The sequence below is a fragment of the Octodon degus genome, unplaced genomic scaffold (assembly GCF_000260255.1).
Source record: "Octodon degus isolate 3935 unplaced genomic scaffold, OctDeg1.0 scaffold00008, whole genome shotgun sequence".
NCBI lineage: Eukaryota > Metazoa > Chordata > Mammalia > Rodentia > Octodontidae > Octodon > Octodon degus.
In genome coordinates this window covers 9,025,838-9,034,522 of record NW_004524584.1, presented here as the reverse complement: position 1 = coordinate 9,034,522, position 8,685 = coordinate 9,025,838, and the positions used below count along the sequence as shown (strand labels likewise).

Below are 8,685 nucleotides of genomic sequence, written 5' to 3'. Positions count from 1 at the left end.
GCAGTTAACCACTAAGAAGAATATATGCAGTGTATTATTTGTTGAAACTGTACTTCCGATTTGATTTGAAACTGTCTCATTGCTGTTTATCAATAAAATTTAAAAAAAAACAAATACATATTTTTAAAAAAGCAATGTTTTTTTGTTGCTGCAATAATACTATTTATGTAAAGAACAAAAAAAACCCCAGCTTATCAAAAGCTGGTCTAAATACTACAAACTGTTAAAAGTAAATTTTTCATACCTAAGTTTCATAATCATATACAGATGTGTTAAATGTTGACATTTAGTTTTGAGTAGGAAAAGACAAATCATTACTATAAGTTAATTTAGATGGCAAGACCATATAAAATATTTCTACAAATGTAATTACGTTTTAGGGTTTTGAATGCAATAGAAGTATGTTGACACATACTGACACTTTTAAGAAACTCAGTAGATCATCCGCTAGGTATAATATTCAGGTTCATAATGATTCTGCTTATGAGCTAACAGTCGTGAGTTCACATATGGATCAAGTGTTTGGTCCTGTTACAATTTTAAATGAAGTTAAATCATGGGACTACAGCAAAATGTGCAATTAAAAAAACACTACTTCAGGGCTACTTTAAAAATTAAAGTTATTAAAGAGGACGTTTCCTAAGCTGCTAATTTGATAAAATTATATATATATACATATATATATGTATATATATAACATATGTATCATATATATCATATATATTAGAGATGGGATGACTCCTTTTCTTAGAATGTTGTACCTTATGTGCCTTCAAAAGTGAGTTGACTAGATTGGATTGGTGATGTTACTTTTTCCCTTTTACTATTTCAAGTCCAGATGGTTTATTTTGAATATAATATTTCAGTGTTTCAATTGTAGAAAAAAAATTTATACAGAGAAAAACATCCAAATTTACCAATTAAGGAACCATTTCAGGGGTTGTTGGGAGGTGAGTTATTCTATAGTAACTATGCTTCAGTTGCCGTGCAGTATGCCCAGACACAATCCACTTCAACTTCTGGACATTTGGCTTGGAATACTTGTTTGATGAATATCCATTTAAACACTTAGATACAAGTTCTTGCCAGAAGGTCAGATCTCTGCCATTTATCTTGAAATGTTTCTGAAGGCATTCTACTCCTTCTGTTAACTCTACACACTGCTGTGCTTGTATCTCCAATGCAATGATAGATAAGGCCAACACAGAAGGCTTTGCTTTACAGATATGATCCTGCAGTGACATGCCTTAAGCTGAGCTTCCAGTCTTTCAAAATTTGGGCTATTTTTCCTTTCAAATGGCAAGTTCTCTTGAATGAGTGAATAATAGAGTTGTAGAAACTGAAAGGCAGCGGTAGCTTTGATTTTCCTACACTTTCTCCAGTAGTATCTTTTCCATTCTCATCAAATCTGAAATGGTGAACCTATACTGACCCATTCAGGTCAAGTCGGTTGCCATTGGGACGTTTCTTTCCTCTTCTATTGATTTTACAGCCAGATTAAAGCAGTTCAGTCCAACACACCCAAGGTGCTTGCGTTGTACCTTCATTTTAGACAGGAATCTGTCCAGTAAATTCATAGCTAGAGAAAATGTCTCCGTATCAAAACCAAAGAACTGAGTAAGACTAAGAAGATCTTTTACTTCAAAGTCCCTTAGTCTTGCAGTCATTCTGAGGCCATTACGTGTGCAGATTCGATTAGTCTCAAGCCACAGACCTTTGGCTGACATCTTGCCTCCTGCTCCAACAGGGTATTCAGCTGGTGCAGCAGTTTCTGGGAGTCAGTTGTTGTCAGTTCTTGGCAGAGACTGCGGCTCCTTGACATGGCCACCCTCCCTGGGACTGCTCTCACTTCATCCCATGATATCAGAAACAACAGGCCTATGAGGCGAGGACACTCAGGGGCAGAAGGGGAGAGGCCTGGGGAGGGAGACCTGTCCAGGGTGGAGGTCTCTGCAGCGCTGTAGAGACTGCACTGCCCTCCTCTCACTGGGACCAAAGTGAAGGGCTGATTACTGTATCTTGATTTGACCATTATACAATGTATGCGTTTATAAAAACATCACATGGTTCTTCAAAAATATAATTTTTCTTTAATTTGGTGCAGGGTCTAACTAAGCAGCTCAGACTCATAGTGACCCTTCTGCTCAGCCTCCCCAGTGCTGGGGTTTCAGGGGTGTGCCACCATGCCCAGTTTCGGTGGCCAGCATGGCACGCTGACACAGCATGTGGCACCAGCGATCAAACCCGGGTCCCTGCACTTGCCATGTAGGCACTTAGACCACCAAACTATCCCCCCTACCCAATATTTATAATTTTTATATGTCAAAAATTAGCAAACAATTTAGAAATACACAAAAAGAATTATGACAAAGTAGAATTGTTGCAAGGATACAAAGCTGGCTCAGCATTTGAAAATCAATCAGAGGGCTGGCGAGATAGCTCAGTGGTCTAAAGTGCCTGCTTAGGCAAGCTTAGGCATGCACAGAGGACCATGGTTCAATCCCCAGCACCACAAGCTGCATCAGCCCCACCCTCAGGGAGGGCTGAGCTGGCCAAAACAAAACAAACAAACAAACAAAAAAATTAATCAGTATATCTTACCAAATTAACACACTAGAGAAGAGAAAACATATTATCATATAATTTAATATACAAAATCATTTGTCAAGTGGTTAACTCTCAAAATACAGTCTCAGAAAATTGGTTGTACAGAGGAATTGAACTTGATAAGAAGCATCTATCAAAGCCCTATATTGGGCTGGCCAAATAGCTCAGTGGAGTAAAGCACCTGCAAGCAGGGGCTGGGGGTTAGATCAGGCCTGCCGTGCTGGCCCTGCCCCCGGTGTGCACTAAAATGGCAATTGAGATGGCGTGCTGGTGCACTCCTGTAATCCCAGCTCTTGGGAGGCTATAAACAGGTGGATCACTATGAGACCGATCTAGTAGTGAGACTCTGATCAACCTGTAGATCCTTCTGTAAAATAAAAAAAATAAAACTAAAAACCCCATATCTAACATTATGTTTAATGCTCCCTGAAATGTTTGAGCAAAGAAAGTATATCAGCCTTTACCATTATTCTAGAGAAGGTAAGTCAAGAAAAATAAAAGGCCATTTATAGGCACGAGATGGGTAAATCAATGATCCTGAGATTCTTCAACATGCTTTTGAAACTAGCAATTAATTGGTAGGATTCTCACCCTGACTAACTATATATGCTGATACCTGTGAACTAAGCAACGGTACTGAAAATAGCAATGTGTAATGGTAGGGTCATGCTTGTAATGCCTGTCATTCTGGTCTTCTAAATATGTATTGCTTGTCATGACATACAAATTACTGCCATACTGTCTCTCAAGTAAATGTTTTTTTTTTTAAAAAGGGTAATACATGAAAACAAGAAACAAGAAAAAAAATGTCACAGGACTGTCCTGCTACAATGCTGTATATGGTTAGATTTCTAAATTTCTGTGTAAAAATATGTAACTGTTCCTATTTTTTAAATATTTTTTATTTTTTTCCTTCATATTCTGTAGGGACTTAAAGTTTAACATATCAATACTTGATGGAAAATACCTGTTCCATGTTATGCCTAAGAGATGTATGATATTCAGACAGTGAGGTTAAGCTCAACTGCCTAAGTTGTAGGGTAATAATAATAAGCTTCTCTTCTTGAGGGTTAACAACCTAACATTGCAGACCAAAAATTAGAGAAAAAGAAGGGCTGCAAGGACAGCCAACATTGTGGCCCTAACCTTTCAAGGTCAGTGAAGACTCAGGACATAGGAGAACCTGTACTATAACATCATGTAACTCAGTTGTGTCGCAAATTTTCTGATCAAGGAGATTATGAGGTCACAGAGGAAAGTGATTGACTATGTAGCGTGTGCCTAAGGAGTCACATGGAAAGAAAACATTCTCTCAGGCTTTCTCATTGGTCAAGCAATGGCCATGACTCATCCACATGGCTGACATTGACAAAGGATCTACAAACTACAGTACAGGATTAGAGGATAAATCCTGCCTTATCAGATACAAAAGTTATATTTCTTATTTTATATGTCTTGCTTTATCTTGGTCTTAAACATCCAGCAGAAAAGTATGAAAACGAAGTATAAAAAGTCAAGTCATATTAATATGCTGAGCTGTAAAAGGCTCAAATCAACAACTTCTGACAATGCCAGTCTTATGGAATACCCACTACTATTATGGACTTCTGGACTATATTGGAATATTTTGCTGAATTCATGTACCTACAATATTTAAATGACAATGGAATACCCTTCTCTGACAAAACTAAACAAAAAAAGGTGATACAAATGAACAACCATTTTGTATCTGTATATTCAAAATAGTTAGGATAGATTTACAGCTGCATTGTCTTAATTTAATGAATAGAGAAATTTGTTTTAATAGTGTTTGTGGACAGGATATCATGTCTGCATCTTGTACTATGAATAACCACTAAGACAACAATATGCAATGCATTTATTATTGAAACTGTGCTAATAATCAGTTTTGAAACTGTTACTATTTGCTTCTCAATAAAATTATTTAAAAAATAAATTTGAAAGAATTCAAAATAGTGATAGAAAAAAATAAAAGGCATAGATAATTGGGAGGAAGAATGAAACTTTGTTGACATTTTGACTATATAAAATCCCAAGTGATCTACAAAAGCTCCTAGAAAGAATATGTGAGTTCAGCAAGGTCACCGGATACAAGATAAATATACAAAAATCAACTGAATCAACAAATACTAGTCAGCACTGATTTCTATTGAATGGCTGAAAGGAACAGTTAATGCTTATTTGATCAATATTGCATGCCTAGGTCAGGTAACCTGAGAAACGACTCTGAAGATAACATTATGTATTATAACAGCTACTGTTAATTTCCTATCACATTGCTTTAAAATTCTGTATCATTTTTATTATTTTTTGCTGTTTTATTTTTCCTTTGTGTTTTTCTCTTCTTTGTAAATACTAGTCAAGAACAAAAGGACACTAAATTAAAAATATAATACCATTTATAGTTACTCAAAAATATTATGTGTAAATAGTCATGAGTTGCTCACTTAGGAAATGTACAGAGAAGCATGTTAGGTGACTTTGTTGGTATGTGAAGAGCAGAGTGTTCACACTCACTAAAGCAGCTATGATGCCACTATGTAATACAATCCTGGGACCACCATCATTTAAGCAATGAATCGTTGATCAGAACATATTTACGTGGCCGGCTCATGACTGCATAACAAGACATATAGGACTTGTACACTGAAGCTCTACATGCATGGCAGAAATCAAGAGGTGATCCATGGTTACAGAGCCATGGTTACAGAATAGGAAGCTTGGGCCAGGGATACAGCTCAGCACTACAGTACCTGCCTGGCAAGTGCAAGGTCCTGAGTTCAATTCCTGGTACAAAAAAAAAATAGGAAACTGACTACAATAAATATATTGATTCTACCTACAATGATATATAAGTTTAACATAATTCCTGTCAAAATTCTAGCAATATTTTTTGAAGGTATAAACAAGATTATCCTTAAAAATCATATGGAAAAGCAAAGGAGCTAGAATAGCCACAACACTTGAAAGGGAAGAATAAAATGAAAGGAATCACTGTAGCTTATTTCAAGTCTAGTTGCATGACTACATTCGAAGTAAGCAGACTGTTGGTAGAGAGACACAATTAGTACATAATAGATAACTAAAAGTAGATTTAAAACACCTCAGTAGAGGAAAAAAATATCCTTTGCAACAACAATTGGACATCTGTAGGCAAAACAAAACAAAAATAGAAAACCTTCACCCAAGTTCTATGCATTATGCAAAAATTAATTCAAAATGTACCACACAGTCAAATGTAAAATATAAAACTTTTAGATGACTTATAGGAGAAAATTATAAGGATATAAGGTAAGGCACAGTTCTTAAGAGTTAATACTAAAAGTATGATCCATAAAAGCAAAAAGTATGACAAATTAATTTTTCAGTGCTCATTGAAATTAAATATTTTAGTGCACAAATAACCCTATAACAAGGAAGAAAAACAAAATGAAAAATATTTGTAAACTCCATTATCTGATGAAGTGTAGTATCCAGAATATGTAAAAAATTCTCAAAGGGCAACGGTTCCACAGTATAAAACTGAACTGTACACTTAGAACATGGGGTAAGACATACCCCCAGGAGGATGTAGAATGGGAAAAAGCTCAAGAAAAGATGTTAACATGATCAGCCACAAGGGCAGTGTAAATTAAAGCCACTTTGAGATATCATTACAAACCAGCCAGGATGACCACAAAACAAAACAATGTGACAACACCATCTGCTCACGGAGGCTGGGGAGAAACCACACCATTTATAGACAGTTGGTCAGAATAAAATATAGAAAAGAATTTGGAAGTTTCTTTAAAAAAAACTAAACATGCAACTAACCATATGATCCAGTAATTGCATTTGGGGAATTTATCTCATAGAAGTGAAGGCTTACACAAAAAGCCACAAAAATGTTCCTAGCAGCTTTATTTTGTAGTCTCATTAAATTGAAAACAACTTACATGTCCCTCAAGGTAAACAGTCAAGGAAATTGTAGTACATCCATACTGGGAATGCTACCAGATAGTAAAAAAGAACCAGCTGTTGATACACATAACCTAGATGAGGCTCCAAAGAATAAGGCAGAATAAAAAGCCAATCTCAAATACTTATGTAAGTATGATTCCATCCCTTTAGTGACAAAATTATGAAAAAGATGTTAGTCACTGCCAGGAGTCAAGGAGGAGGGGGGGGTGAGAGAGCAAAGTGGGTAGTGATGGAAGTGTTTTGTATCCTAACCATATCCATGACAACACTGGTGCTGCTATCATACTACAGTCTTGCAAAATGTCATTACTGGAAAACTGTGTAAAACGCAGAAGGGATCTCTATTATTTCTCATATGAGCATGTATATTTGTAATTATTCCAAGGTAGAAGGTTTAATTAAAAAGCTGGTACTTGCTTCTCATTTAGCATAGTGAACATTCTGAGGTTTCTCCTACCTGCAGAATTTAGAAGTGAGGAGGTGTTTGGAAGAATATGAAAAGCAAACCTCACAAATAAAAACTCATTCATAACTCAGCACTGAAGCTTAGGGGACACACTGAATACCTCTGGCTGGCCAAATTGGCTTTTTGGCTCCAAATTTTAAACATAATTACTTAAAATGAAGAATGATGTCTGTTAGACAAATTGGGCTGGCAGAACACTACAGGGCTCTGATTCAAGCCACAGTAACCTTCACCAGTTATTTTTATGCTTAGTTTTATTTGCTCTGGGACATATTTTCAGCAGAAGATGTTTGATTAGGGCTTTACTAGAGCAGTGATGGCCAATAGAGCCACCACCAACCACAAGCATTTGAGATATGCCCAATCTGAAAGAAACTGTGTTGGAAGTGTAAAATATATGCTAGATTTTAAAGAATGGCACCAAAAAAGAATGTAAAATGTCTCATTAGTAATGTTTTCATATTGATTTCACATTGAAATGGCCACATTTGGGGTAGTGGTACCTTGGCATGGGAACTTAATTTGGGGAAGATGGTTGTGTTTGTGTGGCAAAGACGGGGCTGTGGTCATGTTTGTTGCCTGGAAGCAGAATGTTGCTGAACACTTTTGTTTGTGAACCAAATTGTCTGCAAAGAGAAGCATTCATGTACTGAGGTACTGCAGTATTCAGTTTAATACAAATTTTTAATTAATTTTATCTGTTCTCTTTCTACTTTTCAAAAAATGGTGCTATACTAGCAGGAAACTTAAAATGACATTTGTGACTCAGTGTGTATTTCTATTGGACAGCACTGCCTTTGAGGCTTAAAGTTGGCCCTAAGTCAATTTCAAACTCACTGCTGGCACCCAATGAGTATTTTTCTGAGGGATGCAAAGTTGGGCAGTCATAACTTCATGAACAGACTCTAAATGCACTTACTTCTTAATTGCAGAATAAAGAACATGTTCTCAGCTGCATCTACAGAGATTTGCCAAAAAGCCTTAAGTGCGTAGGAACTGAGCACTCTAGGAAACTGCCAAATTCATTCACTAAGACTGAATTTCACGCTTTTGAGTCTGCAGTCATCTAGCAGACAGCTGGAGGGAGTCTCCAAATTCTGGAAAATGGAACGTTTAAGTCACAAATGAGGAGGAAAAAGCTGGCCCAGAAGAGTGTTTACAACACGCTCACACATCTCTTTTTGCTTCTGCCAGATCATTTTATTTATGCCAGATGCGAACTTTCCAGGGAGAGGCCGATCTTTACAAAGCCCAGGCACGTTCTGCACGATACACTAACTTTAAAAGGCCAGAGAGAAATTCCTCTCTGGTGCAGCACTGAAACATCGCTCATGAACACAGCCCCTGGACAGAGGCCCCGTGCCTGCTCCAGCTGCCTGGCCCTCAGCTTTGCTGTGTCCTTCCTCCCTTATCCTGCCTGCCCCAGGACCTACTTGGCAACAGCTGGAAAAGACCACAAGAAAGAAGCCCTTGCGGGAGCCGTGAACAACTCTTTAGTCAGCAGCAGCTCCTGGGGCTTTTGGAGGATAATTAAGCTCTCCCAGTTCCTTTAAAAAGTTGCATCTATGAAAGCCTGAGAGAATGTTTTCTCTCCATGTGACTCTCCTTAGGCACACTCTACATCATCAATC

General features: G+C 37.2%; 1 protein-coding gene and 1 pseudogene across 1 annotated transcript in view; both read right to left on the bottom strand.

Annotated features, from left to right (window-relative positions):
* Acad11 (acyl-CoA dehydrogenase family member 11) overlaps positions 1-8,685 on the bottom strand; it is a 109,966-nt gene that overhangs the window by 19,754 nt on the left and 81,527 nt on the right. The window lies entirely within an intron of this gene.
* Positions 891-2,032, bottom strand: LOC105743885 (annotated as a pseudogene).